This window comes from Miniopterus schreibersii, assembly GCF_964146895.1.
Source record: "Miniopterus schreibersii genome assembly, chromosome: 11".
Lineage (NCBI taxonomy): Eukaryota > Metazoa > Chordata > Mammalia > Chiroptera > Miniopteridae > Miniopterus > Miniopterus schreibersii.
Genome location: NC_138111.1, coordinates 15,515,172 through 15,532,395, shown reverse-complemented (window position 1 = coordinate 15,532,395; position 17,224 = coordinate 15,515,172). Strand labels below are relative to the sequence as shown.

At 49.4% G+C, this 17,224-nt stretch overlaps 1 protein-coding gene across 1 annotated transcript in view; it reads left to right on the top strand.

Annotated features, from left to right (window-relative positions):
* The first annotated feature begins 420 nt into the window (after positions 1–420).
* Positions 421–17,224, top strand: part of GGTA1 (glycoprotein alpha-galactosyltransferase 1 (inactive)) — a 50,465-nt gene continuing 33,661 nt past the window's right edge. The window contains exon 1 of the mRNA XM_081150577.1: positions 421–708. The gene's annotated coding sequence lies outside the window, so the exon portion shown is untranslated. The remainder of the gene's footprint in view (positions 709–17,224) is intronic.

Sequence of the window (17,224 nt, the reverse complement as noted above, 5' to 3'; positions counted from 1 at the left end):
CAACTTCCGCAGCTCAAGACTTGGGGGCCTCGCGAAAGTGCGGCTCCGGCCCGCCGCGCGCCGCCGCCTCCGTCTGCGCGCTTCCTCCCCGGCGAACAATGGTGGCGCGGACTCCCCGGCTCTCCGCGCACCGCGCCGCCGCGCCCGGGCGCAGAGGCCGTCCTCGCGGAGCCGGGTGACGGACCCCACCCCGCCCGCCGGCGCACTCCTGCCCCCCCAACCATGTGCAGGCCCGAGGTGGCAGAGGCCCAGGATTTTTTTTCTTTCTTTCTTTCTTTCCTTACCCCCGCCCCCCCCCCCCCGTTTCAGGCTTTTTTCTGCCTGAGTGACATGAAACAAACACCCCATCTGCCTCGGGGCGACCAGGCGCGCACCCGGGCACTCGAGCCCTAGCGTGGTCGCCCGCCGCTGCCCGTGTCCGGGGCGGGACCGCTTTGCATAAATAGCCTCGGGCGGCGCCGGCCGGGACTGCGCCGTCAGCAGCCGCGCGCTCGCCGCTCGTCCGCGCCCCGGCCGCCGCGCTGCCCGCTGCCCGCTGCCCGCTGCCCGCTGCCCCAGGAGAGCGCCCGGCGCCCGCGGGAGCGCAGGCGGCACAGCCCATCGGCTCGGCGAGGGCGGCGCGGCAGCTGCTCCGACAGCCCGGGCGCCGCCGAGGCCGGGAGACCAGGCGCGGTGCACCCCCGAGCGCGCCCAGCTTCTGCGGATCAGGTGGGTCCCGCAGGGCGCCGCCCGAACCCCCGGAGGCCGTGAGCGGGGTCAGGCTGCGGGGCTTCGGGCTGGGGCGCCGGGGGAGTGGGGACAGGAGAAGGGCCACCGCTCCGACCCTGCCCGGTTTCTGCCCTGACTGTGTCCCCGCTTTTGTTCTGGTCGCCGCCTTCCACATCGGACCCCATCCCCGTGCTCAGCCGGTCCCCGCGGCTGCGGGTGCCGAGCCTTCCAGGCTGGGGCCTGGGGGCTGCGGGCGGAGGTCTCCCGCCGGGTCTGCCGCGGGGGTGGGGGGGCGCGGAAGGGAGGCTCAGGGGGCACGGGTAGGACCACCGAGGAAGCCTCGAAGGCAGTGAGGGGTCCGCCCGGTCTCTGGGGCTGGAAAGAAGCGTGGCTGTTGCCCAGGACGGGATGGGAAGTGGAGCCTGGGCGGAGGTGCGGGGCGCAGGGACTCCGGAGCTTGGGGGCGCTGGGGAAGCGGTGAGCTCGCAGAGCCCCGCACCGAGCCAAAACCCCGGCATGCGGAAAGTTTCAGACTTTGTAACTTTGGCAGCAAAGGGCCTCCTGCACCGGGGCGATGGGAGGCGAAAGGGCCCCTTCAACTCTCCAAACCACCCCGGTCTCACCCGAGAGGGACACCACCCCACGTTTGAAAATGGCAGAAAAACAGCAAAACAGAATGAGTGCACGAAGTCTTGAAAGGCGTCCAAGGAACAGTAAAGTGGAAAAAAATGTCAGGCGAGGGGGGAAGAAGAGCGCCTGGTTCCCCAGTCCTCGGGCCGGAGGGAGGAGCCCGTGCGGAGGAGGCCCGCGCCTCTCCCCGCAGGAAGGAACCCCGACCGCGGCGGCCCTTCTGCGGCTCCGCTCGTCCTGCGCCCACCTCCTGGCTCCCTGGCGGCCTCGCTGCCTTCTTCCGGCACCTGGAGATAGGTGTGTCTTGGGGCCGGAGAGGCAGGGAGGAGCCCTGCCTGCCTGAGCCCCTTCCCAGGCACAGCCTCAGTTTCCACAACTCCAAAAAAGGAAGTCGTCTCCTAGTAAGGCAATGCCAAGTGTTTGGAGGGTGGGGGAGAGGGTAACGGAAGATGGTTATACTTTTGCACTTCTGTGCTTCTTGTCTATGCTAAGAGCTCTTGTTTGGAGTTATCTCTGGGTGTCCCTTGCCTCCCCTAACCAGACGGGAAGCAAGTGCAGATCTCAGTTATTGTTACAAGTAACAGGTGCTCAATGACTGAATAAGGCAGAGTGGAAACAGGGAAAGAGTCCCTAGGGTTTACCCGGTACAGGAAATTTCAAATTGTGCCCCTAGGATCCTGGTTCAAGGAGAACAGGGTGGGGAGGGGAGCCCAGGGGGCAGGGCTCTTAAGTCCCCTCTTTCAAACTGAACCAGTTCAGTTCTGCCTTTATTTCTTCTATACACCAAAAGACCCCAGAGGCTGTTTTTGAAATCAAATTCCTCAGATCCAGCCTGGAGAAACTGAGTCAAGGGTTATGCAAAGTGATTTGGGTAAGATCTTCCAGCAGCTAGACCATATCTCTTAACCCATAGGCCAGGGGTACCTTTCCCTGGCGGCTGCGGCTCTAAGCAGCCAGATCTGTAGCTCTCAGTCTCGGTTCACTTAGACCCTAACTCCAGGGTCCCAGGGCTGCCTCCTTACCCTTCTGGGAGAAGAAGCCAGTGAGTCTCATCCTCTGAGCTTTTCCAGGACTTTAGGGGGACCTTCATATATGAGTTGGTCTCAAAGGCTGAGGTCAAAAAGAATTAGGTTCCCCAGGAGCTAGTCAACACACTGCCCCATCTTAGCCCAGCCCTGCAGAGTAGGGTTAGATATCATGAACCCATTTCACCGCTGAGGAAGTGAAGGTTCACTCATGGACATCCAGCTCTTAAACTGCAGCTCTGTTTGAAGGCAGTTCCGCCTGGTTGTAAGAGTGTGCCTTTTCCGTTAAATCATCTCTCATGATGGCTAGAAAGCGGCTAATGGACAGATGTTATCAAGATGGGGACAAGGGTGCAGAGTGAATAGCTGAAAGGGGGACGGCAGTAAGTGGGAGGACTGGGGGCTCATCTAGGTGCATTCATAGTATAAATATAATTGTATTTGAAATGAATGTTTTCTACCCTTTATTTTCATTTTAGTGTTTATTTTACAGATACTTTAAAAGTATTTTGCCCTGGCTGGGTAACTCAGTTGGTTAGCATGCCATCCCATATGCCAAGGTTGCAGGTTGGATCCCCCGTCAGGGCACATACAAGAATCAACCAGTGAATGCATAAAGAAATGGAACAACAAATTGATGGCTCTCTTTCTCTACCTTCCTCTCTCTCTCTCTCTCTCTCTCAAATCAACCAATAAATAAAAGTTTTTTTAAACAGTATTTTATGCCTGGCTGGTGTTGCTCAGTGGTTGAGCGTCGACCCATGAACTCAGATGTCCCGGTTAGATTCCCGGTGAGGGCACATGCCAGGGTTGTGGGCTCGATCTCCAGTAGGGAGCATACAGAAGGCAGCCAATCAATGACTCATCATTGATGTTTCTCTCTCCCTCTCCCTTCCTCATTCTGAAATCAATAAAAATATATATTTTTTATTTTTCTAATTTTTAACGTATAATTTATATGCAATAAAACCCACAAGTCTTCAGTGTTTTGTTCAACAAGTTTTGATAGTTGTTTACACCCGTGTAACTACCACCCAAAATAAGATATAAAGTATTACATCATCCTAGAAAGTCCCCATTTTCAATTAATGTTCCTTCCGCTCTTCCAGGTAACCACTTTCTGATTTTCTCACCAATGATTAATTTTGCCTGTTCTTGGACTTCACATAAATGGAATCATGACCTATGTCTCTTTCATGTCTGGCTCGTTTCACTGGACAGAGTGTCTTTCAAATTCATCTGTGTTGTTGGGTGTATGAGTAGTTGATTCCTTTTGATTGCTGAGTAATCTTCCGTTGTATGGATGTACCATAATTTGCTTACTCACTTGTTAATGGACATTTGGGTTACTCTTAGTTTGGGCTGTTATTTCTTATAGAATTCTTTTGTGGACATTTGTTTTCTCCTAGGAGTAAAATTGTTGGGTCACTGGGTGTACCATTTTACATTCCATAGCAATGTATTAAACTTGTGATTATTCCACATCCTTAACAAGAATTGATGTTGTCAGTCTTTTTTTATTTTGACTGGGCAGTGGTATCTATCTATACCTTTTATTTTATGATAGGATTTTAAGAGTTGCTGGAGAAGACAACATGAGCAGGGGCCTGAATATGAAATAAGATGATGGTGTAGAGGCCGATAGGAGCCATGACCCAGGAGGAAATGAGTCAAATGATGGTTGGAACTGTGACCTTAGAAATAGGAATTTCTGGCTCAGGAACGCTCTCTATGTATTACCTGAGATATAAGGACCTGGTATTTGTACTATGTAAACTAGGCAAGTTTATCCAGACTCGTGGCTTTAAATGCTACCTCTCAAACAATCATCTTTATCTTCAGCTCAGATCTCTGTTTTAGGGCCCTCAACTCACATGTTTAACTGCCATTTGGGCATGTCTCTCCTTGGATGTCTCAAGGCTCTACAAACTCTGCAAGTCTGGAACAGAATTCTTTATCTCGTGTTGGCATTCTGCCACGGGTCACTGAATAAATAGTGGAACCACTAGCAGAGAGAATAAGTAAAGAGGAATGTTTGAGGTGGGGAGATAATGAATTTAGTTCCATGCTGAATGGTGTGGAGCAGCCTAGGAAGATAAAGACTGGAAAATGCATTGGACAATTTGGAGATTACTAAAATATATACTGATAGCAGTTTTGGTGGAATGTGGGGCAGGCAAGCTAGACTGCTGATAGATGAGAGAGAGAAAAGTGGAGATGGTGAATATTTTCAACTCTTTCCAGAAGTGTGGGAAGGTTAGGAGAAAGATTGAGCTATAGCTGTAGGAAGATAAGATGAAGGAAATAATTTTAAGATGGAAAAGACAAGTGAGATATGGGCTTGGGGAAAGGATTCCGTGCAGGAGAGGGATGAGATGACCAATAGAGCAAGGTGCTAGAGGAGCGGGAGGGATTGGGGAGGGCTGGCTTTGAAAGAAGGATGGATGTCTCCACCTCTGAGACTAGATGTGAATGAATGAAGATGAGAGAATCCAACTACAGAATTCTCTGTTGACTCTCCACATGCACAATTAATCACAACGTGTAAGGTTCTTCACCATCTGCTTCCCTATCTCACATATATAGTATGTATCAGTTAGCTCTTGGCATAGCTATACTGCATAACAAACAACCTCCAAGTCTTAACGTATGACCGCAGAGGTTTATTCATTGTTCACATTACATGACAGCTATAGGGCAGCTGCATGGTTTCTGTGCTCTGCTCCAGGTTCCAGACAGACGGAAAGATCTGCTCCATTTGTCTTCTCATCCCAGGACCCAGGCTGAAGGAGCTACCTCTGTCTGGTACATGTTATTTTTGTGGTGAGAGCTGGAGGAAGAAGGAAGTGATGTGGTACCTCTTAAAGCCTCCCCTCTGAACTGGCACACTGGCACATTTACCCACATTCCACTGGTCAAAGCCAGTCACTTGACCAAGTCCAAAATCAAAGGGGCACAGGTATAAACTCTGCCTCTTGGCAGGGAATGATACTTGGGAACAGTAATCCAGTTGACCACATAGTTTTGTTAATAACTCCCTGATATAGGTCCCCATTTATCTAAGTGAATCCCATCACACAGCCTAGGCTTTGGTACGGTGGTTCCCCTTTACTCAAGCATGGCAATGCCTTTTCAAGTCTCTGTATCTTTGCACACATGGTCCCTCTGTCTGGGAGTCATCCCCCTACCTAGCTCTCCTGCAGCTAAGTCATCAAATCTATGACTTAGTTCAGTTAATCCTACCAACTTTTCAAATAGTTCTTTCACTTCCATCCCCACTGTTCCTGCTTAGTTGAGATGCACCCCTCTCAAGCCCAGACCCCCGCTCTCTGCCTTCCCCATTCTCCACTCCAGTCTTACGTCTTCTAGTACATCTTGTCACCTGTCTTCTTCCCAGGCATCAAACCGATTGGGTTTTCCGTCTTTCCAAGCCTTCCCTCTGACCTCAAGATAAAGCCTATATTCCGTTAGGTGACATTCAAGGTCCTGAATGAGCTGTTCTCTAAACTTCTCATCACTCTCATCACCTCACTCCTTAGAATTTCTGCTCCCGCCTCAGGGAACTACTGTAATTCTTGAAACCCTCTCCAGGTTTTATGCCTCTGGGCTTTTCCCCTGCTGCTCCCTCTGCTTGAAATGCCCTTCCCACCTCCTCCCTAAACCCAGCTGCAGATTCTTCCTCATCCTTCAAGACCCAGCTTCATTGTCATCGACTCTGTGAAGTCAGTCTTCATCCTGCCCCCATGAATTAGGTCCCCCCCAGCCCCTTGGGCATTCTCCAACACACGGCCCCAGTTTTATTCTGTTGGGTGTCATTGAGTCTTCCCTCCTTCACTGTGAGCCACTGGAGCCAAAGGGCACCGTTGCTCAGGACCATAGCACTCCTTACTTACCCACTCTGGTGGGTCAGTGTGGCTCTGGAGGCCCCTTGCTTGAGCTTGCATCTTTAATGACTGTCACATCTGGGGCAAGGGACCTCATCTCTAGCCTAGGCTGAAAGGGCTGCTGACGGGAGCTTTCCTTTCATTCCCAAGAGGGGGAGTCCAGGTGGCTTAGTTTGGGAAGTCAAAGAGTAGTGTAGATTTGGTGCATGGACTGAAAGTACAGGGGTCATCATTTAGTATACTCAATCCTTAAATTCAGGGTTGTGGAGCTGGGTGAAAAAGGTGAAAGGATTAAGCAAAAACAAACAACGGAAAAAACCCTCATAGACACAGGCAACAGATGGTGATTACCAGAGAGGAAGAGAGCTGGGGGGAGGTAGAAGAGGGTAAGGAGGGGTAAGTGGTGATGGAAGGAGACTTGACTTGGGGTAGTGAACACAATACAATATATACAGATGATGTGTTATAGAATTGTACACCTGAAACCTATATAATTTTATTAACCAATGTCACCCCAATAAATTCAATAAAGCCCCTCAAAATAATAAAAATAATTTTAATAAGTCCTTCAGTTCTAAAAAAAAAAAAAAGGAAGTAAAAATATATCATCTAGATCTCCAGCCAAAGAGCTGATCTGTTCAGCTTGCCCAAGCACGGAGTGGAGGCCACAGAACTCGGCCGCATGCCATCCAGACCCAGTTGTGGGACTTGCCCTGACTTGAGCTCCTGGGCTCATTACACTATTTTTATTGCCAGGTAGTGTCTTATAAAGGAGAGGTGTTGATGGCAGCAAGGTGGAGATCGGAGGCTTAGTGCTCACGTTTCTGAGCACCCAGGAAACCCCATGCAAGCATTCGCTAGGGAGTTGGGTGTTAGACATGTGCTTCCTGTGGTTCTTCTCTGAAACCATGTGACCTTGGCAGATGTGAATGGCAGGGAAAAAGCATGGAGTTGCCACTTGGTCCAGGTCCTAACTGGGAGAGGGAGTGATCTGAGACGGAGGAGGAGAGCCCAGAGAGAACACATCTGGGAAGTTAAAGGAAGAGAGGGTTTCTGGGTGGATGTGATCACAGGGTTGAATGGTGTCATGAGGTTGGGTGGGGAGAATGGGCCCTGGGAAAGATCAGCTGGTGGCTCTGGGTTGACAGCAAGACCCTGAGGGAAACAGAAAAATAATGATAAAGTTGTTATTATTATTAGAATTTGCTACACTAGTTGACAGTTTGAAAAGTGAGATCATAGATCCGTCTTGCTTGAGCCTCTCAAAAATCTGGTGAGGTCTGCAAATAGGGAATTATTTAATGTGGGGAAACTGAGGTTTGGGGTTTTAATGTTTTGGCCAAAGTCTTTCAAGAATGAAGTTGCAGCCCTATTCTGACTCTAGACATAGTGTAGCTTGGAGATTCGGGTAGCATGTGGGGGAGGGAAGGTGGTTTTGAAAGTGGGGGCAGCTTCGGAGAAGTCGCTGGGGCACAGATCCATGCCCAGCCCAGGAGAGGGCCCCTGCCTGGTGCTGCTTGGACAGAAGTCAGCCAGAGAGAGAGAAAGGCAGCTGGAAGAGGCTGCGGAGAGAGGCCAGGTCTTGTGATTAGTTAATATAGTTAATAAACATTTTTAATTCCTTCCTGGTCTGGGTGCCCTCCTCTTTGGGAGCCCTGCTTTAAGTGCTCTGGACTTGGCCCCTCGTAGGGGTGAGACACTGAAAAGGGCTCTGTACTGAAAGTGAGCTTGTCTTGTCTCACCCAGTGCTGGTACTGCTAGTGGTGGGAGCTGTTGGAGCCTCAGTTTCCCTGGCACAAGGACATGATCTACGAAACTTCTCTCTAAGCAACACCTGCTATTAAACAATAAGTCCAATCCTGTAGGAAGTGAACAATCTAAAAAACCTACAAGGGAGAAGCAGCTATTGTGCCCAGAGGGATCCCACGTTTTTGGCCCCCACTTGCCAATTTGGGCACCAGGAACTGTGGTTCTAAAAGAGGTACCTGTTCCAGAGACTCATGTCTAAACAGTATTTATTCGACATTCACTGAGCCACCATAAATTCACTCACTTATTAACATGACTAGAATTTATTGAGCACACACTGTGTGCTGTGTTAGATACCTAAGACGGACATAGGAGTGAACATACACAATCCCTGCCCATGCAGAGGCTAGGATATAGCTTGGGAGACAGTCATTAAACAACCAATTGCACAGCAGGAGCCCTAAAGGACAAGTGTAGAGTGGGTGTCGCAGGGCTGGAACATGTCGGAGGGGTGGTTAGGGAGTACTTCCCTGAGGAAGTGACCTTTAAACTGAGCCATGCAGGATTTAGAGGGTGAAGAGAGAAGTTTCAGGCAGAAAGAAGAGACTATAAAATTCTATCATTTTGACATCCTCTGGCTGCTCCAGAATCCAGCTGGCCCTGATGGCTGGAGGGGCACAGGGAGGAGCACAGAGGAGGGAGAAAGCCTGAGGTGATGGGCCAGCTGCCCAGAGGGGTGACTTAGGGGCTGGCAGCGTCTGCATGCAGAAGTCCAGCTGCCCTCTTTTCTCCTCCCTCAGGGAAACAATGAGTCCAAGTGGCTGGCCAGCTGTTCCTGAGAGGAACTTGCTTGGGGTCTGTGGGGCGAGCCAAGGCACTTCTCTGAATCAGGGGTGGGATTTGAAGGGGCATATGCTCCTGAAAGCAGGGACCGACTGGGTCTGGGTAAATCTGTGGTCGTCTATAGATTGATATTTTAGTATAGCAAATTCTATTTTTACATGTTAGCTAGAGCTGTGCAAAGGAAGAGAGGATTAATATTCCTATGTGCAAATTTAACTGAGTGCTTAAGAAGTCATTCCCTAGCATGAAAATGTTCAGTAAATATTTGGGGTTGATATACTGAGCAGCACATGAGAAGTTGTCCCGGTCAGAAATCATGGTTGCAAGCAACAGATGGAGATCCTAGCTCACTGAGGCAGAAAAGGCATGCATTGGAAGGATTTTTTTGTTGCTCACAGTATCCCTAGGACGGCTGGAAAATCCAGCTGGCCAGAATCACTAGAGATCGGGTAGTAGACAACACAGGGGTTCTCATAGGAGCTAATTCTAGATCTTGCTGCCACGGAGCTCCTGTAACATTTCACCGGCATCCAAACTTTCGCACCACTTCTTTAGGATGCGAAGCTGCTAACTAGCCAGGCCTGGGTCACTCGCCTGCATTCCGGGTGCATCTGGTTCACCCTGCTCTGGTGGTGGGAGGGGGATCCTGGCACTAAGCTCAGCAGTCACAGTCCACCAAAGCCACCAGAGATGGGGAGCCCATAGTGCCACAGAATCCTGCAGGTGTCAGGAGAGTCCCAGGGCTGCAGTGCAAGAGGGAAAATTCTTCTGGGGACCTCTCAGAAGGGCAGCCTGGTCTTAGTCAAGTTATTGAACCGCTGAACTCAATATTCTCATGTGTAAAATGGGTTGGAGTGGATTTTATTTTATATTTTTTAAATTTTTTATACATCTTTATTGATTTCAGAGAAAGGGCAGCAGAGGGAGAGAGAGATAGAAACACCAATGATGAGAGAGTCATTGGGGATCGAGCCCGCAACCCGGGCATGTGCCCTGACCCGGAATCGAACCTCAGTCTCCTGGATCCTAGGTCGACGCTCAACCGCTGAGCCACGCCCGGCTGGGCTGGAGTGGATTTTAGAAGTAATATAACTGTCCAGTGCCTGACATGTAGTACTATTAAATGGCACCACTGTTATCATTAGCAGTCGTGGAAATAATAACTTATCTCATCTGCTAGCAGAACAGTTATGTCCTTGAAGGAAGGAAACCTAACATGTGGCAGTCTAGAGGAATTCCGAAGTGACCGTACACATTTATAAAGAGATTCTCTCTAGGGTGTCTTTAGATTTTTGCCTCCTCTGGATATTCACGGTAGGATTTAATTTATCAAAAATAAATACATGCATGAATCACCATCTTACAGACCCTTGATAAATAGTGTGGAAGAGAGTTCTCTTGCAGGAAGAGACGGATCTGTTTAGAGATCCCGGACTCGCTTCCTCACGGTGGAGGCCTTAAAAAGGGAAGAGGAAAGCTCATGACTACGTGGCAGGAAGCACCATCCCCACACACATCCCCAGGAGAGTTGGGCTGCCCCGCCACACCCTCTCACGGGAAGAGCACAGGCTGCCACAAACAGGGCCTGCCTTAATGCTGGGGGTCCTGCTGTGCTGCTCCCTGGTGCATGATCAGCTCTTCAAAAAACGAAAGCCCCGACAAGTGGTAGTTGCCACATTTCATAATATAAATATTTCCACTATAACCAGTCTCGAGCCACCACTTGAGGAACTGGGAGCATAGTGTTTATTTTCCGCTCTGGTAGATACAATAGAGTTCAGTGACCTCAAGAGTTTACCATGTCGTAAAAGAATTAGGAGATGATGGGTTTTGATGATTACCTTTGTTCTTAATAGAATTCATTTAGCAGAAAGTTTAAATAACTTAATTTTTAATAATGGCTGTGCAAGTTTATATAATTTAATTTTTAATAATGGCTGTGTTTAACGTCTCGCTTGCCAAATTCCTGAAAATTTAACAATTGGCTCTTGCAAGCCAGCAGGAGCCAACTCCAGCACACTACCGGCTTGGGAGGTCCTTGGGGACCCCAGAGATGCCAGCACAAATAGGCCATCCCCAAACAGCAGCGCCCCCACTTCACCACCGTCGCTCTAGCGTGTCGGTGTATTTTATTTGCTTTAGAACCTCTTTCGCCACCTAAAATTACTTACTTCTTTGTTGAATTTTAATTTGTTTTATTTACCAACTAGAATGCGAGCGCTGTGAGAACAGAGCGCTTCCCTGTTTGGTTTGCCACCAGACACTCATCACACAGTAAGCCCTTAGTAACCATGAGTTGACCAAATGATTGGAGGTGGGAAGGAGCCTTCAAGGGTTCAAATCCTGCCTCTACTCTAAGGTACACTTGCTTCGAACCCCTTCCTTCATGTGTAAAAGGAAAGGGTTTCAGCAGAGACCCCCAGCATTGCCTTTAGCTATAAAAAGTCTCTGTGCCTGATTAAGGCCCTTCCACACAGCGCGGCCAAACAGATCCTCACCTGAGCATCTCTGAGGGGCAGGGCCAGTGCACTGGTTCTTAGGTTTTAATCTTTTCCTCGGTGGACACTTTTAACACTCTGCAGGTGGCTTCCCTGAGTATCCGTGCCTGTTCCCTGCCCAGCTCTCTGGGCTGTCCCAAGAGAAAGCCAGGCCCTCCCTACCTGTTCAGTCACAGCAGATATGGCGAGGCCCAAGGCATTTGCCACTGGGTGACAAGCTCTAGGGTCAGGGAGGGAGGTCTGCCTGCTGAGGGAGCCACTCCAGCAAGACTAGGACCTACAGCCCACCTTGAGCACAGAGCCCCCTGGAGTCAAATGAGGTGGCCCCAGCGGGCAGAACAATGTGCCTTCGGACAGTGTGGTAGAAGACCAGTCCTTTCCTCCTTCCGTTATTTCTAATTCTCCATGGACTGATACTTTAGTAAAATACAATACCAACGAGTTACTGTCAACTTCTGTGCCTCCTCATGGAGGAGCAAACAGCATCTGTCTGTATCACCTCTTGAGAGGCACGCCCTTGGGGATGTCCCCTGGGGACGTTGTCAGGGCCCCTTTCATTTTCACAGCAGCTGGCCTGGGGGAAACAGGTATTGGAGTCCCTTCTCTTTGCAATCTGGGCTGGGATCACCACCCTCCCATTGAGAACCCAAGGGACATGGTGCCCCCCACACCTCTGTGTCCCTGGAGGTGAGAGGCTAACAGTCCTGTCAGCCAGAATCATCTGTTGGGTCTGAGATGACTGAGTTCAGTCTCCTCTTTGTCCATGGGGTTCAAGGCAGAGGTAGCCACAGAGATAAAGAAACCGGGCCTGGCATCTTCTGTGTCTCACTGCTCTTCTCTCTGAAAGGTCGTCCTCTCCAGGGTGAGCTGGGGATGGGCCGGGACCCTCCCTCTTGTACTGAGTCTGGGTGCAGCCAGCGGCTTTGGGGCCCGCGACCTGAGGCAGCTGCTGACCCTGATGGAACCCATCTGTTTTGGGGCATCATCACAGGGTTTTCTGCCTCCCCCCTACAATTCCTGCTTCCTGCCATGCTTAGCTCTAACTGAGGTTCAGATTTGCCTTCTCTGAGGGATGGGGCTTGGATGCGGTCTGCAGGGCCAGCAGGGTTCTGGGCCCTCCTTGCCCTTCTGCAGGTGGGCAAACTGGGAAAGGGCCATGCTGCAGAACCGAGAGTAATTCTAAAATAAGAAGAGCTCACACTGCCTGGGCCTTCTCTCACTCCAGATGCTATTCTGGGAGCATTATGGGGGCCCTGCCTTTTCATCATCCAGAAACCCCAGTGTTACAAACGAGGATACTAAGGCACAGCAAGATTATGAAATTTCCAAGGCCACACGGTGAGAGAAAGATTTGGGACTCAGACACGGGCAAGGAGCCGGTGCCCTTCGTTACGGCACTGTATTGCCTTCAGAAAGAAAACATCCGAGTGAGCAGGGATTCGACACACCCCAACTCTAGCCCCCTGGGAAACCCAGGCCCAGGGAAGGGTGGGAGCGTCCATAAGGCCACACAGGGCCTCGCTGGAGCCCAGGAGTCCTGCACTCCATCTTCTGCTCTGTCTTGGGGTTTTACCACCTTTGCTCAATTATCAGAGTAACAGTCACAAGGTTAATGTGTCTGACACCGCTTATCGGCTGATTCTGTGCCGTGGAGCCTTCTGTGAATACGCCGGAGTGACAATGGCCTGGGAGGCTCAGCAGATACCAACAGTGCCCTCCCCCTACACCATTTGAGAAAAGTCTTGGGCGTGGAGTCCCAGCTTTAGCGGCAAAGTTCGGAAACTCTGTGCCCCGTCAGCTGCCCATGCTGCAGAGAAACTGGCAGCTGCAGTGCTCTTGCATTTCCTGTTTGTGTGCCCGGAGGGAGGTGGAGCTCAAGGTGAAGGGCAAGGGGAGGGCAGAGCCCTCCTTGTGGGAATTATAATTGTTAGAGGGGGAGAGAGCCGAGAAGATTAAGATTGAGTCTTAAGTGTTTCCTTTTGTAGGTAGGGAAACGGAGGCCCAGAGGATGTAAGAACCTGTCCTAGCTCACACAGTGTGACAGAATCACAATGGTTTTGGTTTCGGTGTGGTTTCTTTTCTTTGTTGGTGATTTTCTGGGAGGGAATGATAGACTCACAGACTGTATGAGCTGGCAGAAATCTAGCTGGGGCCCCAGCCTTCCTCCCCAGGTTTCAGAGATGAGAGTCTGAGAAATGGGGTGGAGGTGGATGGGGAGGGGAGGTACTTTCTTAAGACTGTAGAGCTGGCCTTTGATCAACGTTTATTGAATCAACATATAACAAATACCATGGGTTCTGTGGCTTGAATAATCACACAGGTATGTCCAGATATCAGTTAGTGCCCTAAAGAAGAACAGGGTGCTACCCGGGAGAATTAAAACATGGGGAGATTCCCTTAGGAAGTCACAGTGTGGCTGAAACCCAAAGAACAAGGCTGTGAGGGGGCTGGGAAAAGGTGTCTCAGGAAGAGGGAAGAGCATGTGCAAAGGTCTTGAGGCAGGAAGAGCCTCATTTTGTAGATGAGATTGGAAACCTATTGTTTTTAAAGGAAAGAGGCAGGAGGTAAAGAGCTAACTAAACAAAGGAGTCGTGGCAGAGCTGGTATCACTGGGACATCTCCCCAGCCCACGCCAAGGGAGTCTCAGAAAACCCTAAAACTGTCTGTGTCCTCACTGTGTGATCTTTGATTCTGTTTCTTCATCTGTGAGGTGGAGCCCACCTTCCTGCTGTTGGATCTCACACAGACTGCCTGTGAAAGGGCCCTGTGCCTGCCGATCAGTGCGGGAACCGGGGCCTAGCAATGGAGCTGTTGGGCTCCCCTCCCATGCCTTTTCCAGGGCCGTCCTTGAACCCCAGGTCTGAAGGATCCTCTCTCCACCCCAATTGTTTTACTATAATCCTGCAATTCGCCACTCACTATTAACTACACTTGGTACACCCCAGTGCCCTCCAGCGCCTCACCAAGACATATGAATCTTGGACAGTGAACTTCTAGGAAATAAAGACGAAGTTTAGAGCATCTACTGTGCATCCAACATCTTAGCAGACACTTTATTCAGGCAGCACTGTTTAACCCTCACAACCATCCTTCGAGGACAGCCCTGAGTGCCTTTCTTCCCTTTGGTTTGGTAAGGACACTGAAGCTCCAAAGGACACTGCCTGCCTGAGGCCACATAGTCAATGAGGGGCCACACTTGGCTGGAGCCACAGCATCTTCATCCTGGAAGCTACCTTCTGGTCCATCTGCCCTTGAGCCAGCCCTGAGCAGAGGGCCCAGGAGCCCGGGAAGGTGGACCCATGTGGCCAGGACCCAGGGCATCCTGGCAGCAGACCCACTGGCTGCCCTGCAAACCAAGATTCTTTAAATATCCGTTCCACATTTCTCTGGGGCAGGTTGTATTGGAGGAAATGGATTTGCACTGTTTACAAATGGTAGGCCCCTTCTGGTTTCTGAAGTCACTCTACACAAGAGTGTGTTCCAGAAACTGAAGGATAGAAATTCACTGACACAGTCCCTTTCCCAGCTGCAGTGAGTTAATATCCTTAAAAAAAGCATTGGCGCTTCCCCACTTTTGGGTAGTTTTCCTTCTCTCTTCAGTTTGTGTTTGAGCTTTTTCAAGCCAGACAGCTTCTTGGGAGGCTTATGAGAGGATTTATTTTGCTTCTGTTTTTATCTGAAATTTATTTAAATAGAGACGAGAACAATTAATCTTAGGAAGGAGGACCCCTCTGCCTGTCATTTATTTTGACTGAGCAGTTTGGGGCATACTTTAGTTGCCACCCTTGAACTTGGCTCCTTTTATTAAGTACAGAAAGTATTGCTTACATTTACATGAATGATGACAATGCATTTTTGGGACGTGTCATAGAACCATCAGATTTATTCAATCAAATAGCTTTTTTGTTTGGTATGAAAAGTAATATGTTCTCATTGTAGAACATTTGGAAAAAGCCGAGAAGTAGAAAGGGTAAAGGGATCACTCTGCCACAGTCTCTATGCACAGAATTCATCACTATTACCACGCGAATCCAGTTTATTGTGGTAAAATATATATAACAAAGTTTAACATTTTAACACTCTTCTGTCTCTGTAAACTTGACTGTTCTAGGTAACTCATCTAAGTAGAATCATACAATATTTGTCCTTCTGTGTGATGGCTTATTCCACTTAGCATGATGTCTTCAAGATCCCTCCATGTTAAAGTGTGTATCGGAATTTCCTTCCTTTTTAAGGCTGAATGGCATTTCATTGTGGGCACCACATTTTGTTTATCCGTTCATTCATCGATGGACGTTTGAGTTGTTTCCACCTTTTTGGCTCTTGTGAATAATGCTGGTTGGACACTGGTGTACAAATACCTCTTCAAGTCTCCTTTGAATTCTTTTGGGTATATACCCAGCAGTAGGACTGCTGGATCATATGGTAATTCTCTGTTTAATTTTTCGAGGAACTGCCATCTTGTCCAGTTATTTTGATGTGTGACATCCATAGTTAAGGTCATAGTCTATGTACAATTTTGTATCTCACGTTCTCACTTAATTTTCTATATTAACTATTCTTCAAAAACATTGTTTTTTAAATGTTGTGTAATATTCCATTGCATTGCTTTGCCACATTTTCCCCTCTACTTACTGATTTCTGGATGACAGCAAAATATTCTAACTTATGGTGATAAAATAACTTGCTTCTGTAAACAGCCTCATGGTCTTTGTTCAAACTTGTTTGCAAAACAATCAACAAAGATAGGTTCCTGCCCTCAAGGTAAGTAAAAATTTCTCTCAGGGATTCTTGGGGGTCATCCAAGTCAGCGGTTTTAAAAGTTCTGTGCAGCCAAGGAAACTTGATTACAAACAAAATACCAGATGAAAGCACAGTATATAATAGCAAGCAGATAAAAAGAGAGAAGATCTAAGGGACGGTGGATGGGGGCTCAGAGATTTGCTCTCTCGACCTCCCTCTCTCCTCTCTGAGGGACTGTAGAGAGAGTCTGGGAGATCCAAGGAGATTCTGGGGTTCTCTGGAACACAGTTTGAAAACCACCAGACTTTAAAGATGGGTAGACATCTTAGAGAGAGAAAGGGACTTGCCTGAAGCCAAGTTCAGTTTTGTACACTCATTCCTTTTTACCTCAACACAAAGCAGCTACTGCCTGCATGTTGGAATCACTTAGGGAGCTCGGTAAAAGTATAGGCTCTCAGGACTCTTCCTTCGGACTCCAAAGTTGGGGATGTGGGAAGAGACCAGGACTGGAGCCCTCAGCTCCACAGTCCACACTGGGCTCTGTGGGGTGCTCGCTATTCCAGCTCCCTGCATTTACGGTGCTTGTCCTTTGACCCCACCCATGAAACTCCTACTCACCCTTTGAGGCCCAGCTCAAAAATAGCCTCTTCCTTTTTGAAACCTGGCTGCACAGCCCCATACAGGACCTCTGGCTCCCTCCTTTGTGGCCCCAGAGCACAACATGGGACTTTCATCTCCGCTCACACTTACTTTTTTCTATTGTGTGTAATAGCTTATAGCTTCGAGGCCAGGCTCCTCACCTAGAATGTTAGCTCCTCTGCGTTCTTCACGGTGCCAGGCACACAGTAGATGCTTTGCAGTCGTTTGTTGACTGGCCTTGGATCTTGTACAGCCCCATATTTGGGGGATAAGATAGCCAAGGCTCAGATAGTCGACAGAAGGTCTTACAGCCCATGGGGGCAGTTCCAAGACTGGCTCCTGGGTGTCCTGAGGCTCAGCCCTTGGCCCTGGCCAGCTGGCAAGAAAAGCAGCTGTCTGGGCTGAGCAGGGAGTAGTAAGTAGCCCTGGCTACCTTGTCCCTTGTTCCCACAATAGGCTGTCTGAAATCCAGAGGGCTCTGCCTGGTTTGTGATTAGTGCGTCTG